Source organism: Neomonachus schauinslandi, chromosome X (genome assembly GCF_002201575.2).
Source record: "Neomonachus schauinslandi chromosome X, ASM220157v2, whole genome shotgun sequence".
Classification (NCBI taxonomy): Eukaryota; Metazoa; Chordata; class Mammalia; order Carnivora; family Phocidae; genus Neomonachus; species Neomonachus schauinslandi.
The window spans coordinates 36036533-36039416 of record NC_058419.1 but is presented as its reverse complement, the minus strand read 5'-3'; positions in this window follow the sequence as shown (position 1 = coordinate 36039416).

Here is a 2884-nt window from a genome sequence, read left to right as displayed (position 1 = left end):
ATAGAGGAGAAAGGCTCACAGACTAAGTTAAGATGCTTGAACCATACAGTTTATTGAATTAATTTAAAATGTTCACAAAATACACATTTGGCTTTGTCCTAAGTTAATGACTTGAATAGCTAAATTTCTTACTTATAATTATCCCTGTAGATTTTAATAAAAAGGAAAGAAATACTCAGACATGAGTTAACATGCTGGTGGATTGAATACATGTATTTAATTTCACTCCATTTGTTTTCCTCATTTCTTGGGTCCAGTGAAAGCTTCTAGTGTAACCCAGAAAAAGGTAAGTGTTGTACTTAAGATGAGGGGAAGTGAATCTATGCATACTGAAATCAGAAACCTCCTGTTTTCTTCCCCTATTCAACTCTTAGAATGTTGGCAGCCAGATCTTTACTCTGCAGGCAGATTGGAATCATATTTGCTAGGAAATCTTACCAGTTTTGGAAGAAAGATCCAAAGATACTGACATTGGAGAGTTCACCAAACCTCCTGAAATGCCTCTAAACTGTAATAAAATGATTCTGTTTTAAAGACATAGGGCCCACAAATAGAAATGGAAGGAAGGCAACAATATTTTGGGAGCTGGAAAGCAAATAGATCAAGGTTAACAGAATTTTTAAAAAGATTTTATTTATTTGCCAGAGAGAAAGGAAGAGAGAAAGAACACAAGCAAGGAGAGCAGCAGGCGGAGAGAGAAGCAGGCTCCCCACTGAGCAAGGAGCCCCATGCGGGACTCAATCCCAAGACCCTGGGATCATGACCTGAACTGAAGGCAAAGATATAACCGACTGAGCCACCCAGGTATCCCAAGATTAACAGAATTAGCAAATCTAATAAACATGAATTTTATTTAGCCTGGCAGTGGGGGAAATTGAGAGCCAACCTGGTTTACCCTGTAGTATCATCAAAAGATCACAGCTGGAGGCGCCATGTGCCTCTTGAACTGGGCATAAAGGGGACGCCATTAAAGGAAGATTGATGGAAAGCTGCTTAAGAAATAGGTCCCTAGATGTGCTCCCTCAACTCCACACTTTTAGATCACTGCCCCACCTCTACCTCAGGAGAAAACTAGAGATGGTAAGACATAGGGTTTCTAGCTGTGGGATACCATGACTAGCTGACAGCTTGAATATCATAAAGAACATGAGATTATGTTCTCATGTTCTCATATTCACCATTGCAGAAATGAATCTGAATGCTGAAACCCCAGGCTTTTCCTCTCTCTCGGTCTATTTGGAAAAATTTTCCAAAAGCTGGAAATAAGGTTAAAAGAGTGCAGCATGTCATTTTGATGTGATATGGAGCACTGTTTAACAAGCCTACACAAAGATGATTTACTTATCTTGGGAAATATACCTATATTTGACTTTGATTTTTATATTAAAGACTCAGACTCTGGGAAGTTATAAGTTAACTTGCAGATTTTATCCAGTAGAGGTGCACATAATTTTTGTACAGTAGAAAAGGTAACTTCAAAAGTTATATTTTGTATTGTCTTGTTGGACATTAACCAGAATATCTAATCAGGCAATCTTATTCTAAAATTGCTTCTGAAATGACTATAAGTCATGTCCAGTTCCTCAAAATGTTCTCAGAATCTGCCTGACCCTAGATTTGTGTGAAAGTCTTGTTTTTAATTTTTTAAAACATTTTATTTTGGCAGTTTCTTGAATGTTGGCGGTCAGACATTTACCTCTAGGTAGGAAAATGAGAGTATTTCTTGGGAAATTTGACCAGCCAAAGAGGAAAACCTAAAAATCTACTAACATTCACTTTCCTAACAAATGGCCCAGGCAGATCACCTTGTGTTTACAATGACCAATTATTTTATCATACAAAGTAGGACATTTTTGAGAGTAAAAGGAGGCTTCATTAATAATTATGCTGGGGCAGCAGGCATAACCTGGGACTGTCCTGGTGATACCAGGACATATGTCCATACTACTTACAGTGAAGTTCTTGTTCAACAATCTCACTCATACTCTCAGAATTTCCAGTCAGCTCTTTTGTCTGTCAGTATATGAGCAGAGAGCCAAGCATTACAATGATTTGATGAAAGCCTCTAACTTTGAAAGATAAAGATCAAAACAAAAAAGTAGTTAAAGGCAACAGGGAGGAAACAGAAACCATACAGGGAGAATAAAATCCCTTCCTCCCAGAAAACACTACCATAAATATCATCAGAGAGCTAAAATTTGTATTGAATTTATGAAATGAGAAGAAGATTATGTAAAAAGAAAGAAAAAAAGAGCATTCACACACACACAAAACCCTTGGAAATTTAAAACATAATAGCAAAAACAAAAATAAGTGGAAAGGGTGAATGATAAGGTATGAAAATCTCAGAGAAAGTAGAGCAAAAAAACAATAGGTGGAAAATAGGAGAGAGAAGTTGAGAAAATTCAAGGACCAATCAAAGAGGCCCAACATCTAAATAATAGGAAATGCAGAAAGGGACAGATGTGACAACAGAGAAAATGGAAAAGAAGAAATTATCTGTGAAATAATATAAGAAAAATTTCCCATGGTGAAGAAAGTGAATTTTCCATATTTAAAGGGCCCAATTAGTGTCCAGCACAATGAATAAACATGAGCCCACAGCATGGCACATTATTATGAAATTTTAGACTCTTAGGGGGAAAAAAGAAGATTCCACAGCTTTTGGGATGGGGTAAAGGAAAGTCACAGACAAAACATCAAGAATGATTTTGGACTTTTTAACAGCAAAACAGGAAGCCAGAAATAATGGAACCATGCTTTTAAAAATCTGAAGAAAAAAAAATTTTAACTTAGAACCCCCAGGCAATTATTAATTCCAAGAAAAATAAGAAGTTGTGCAGCAAAATGAAAATAGTCAAAGGTTATTATATTGTCGTAATGT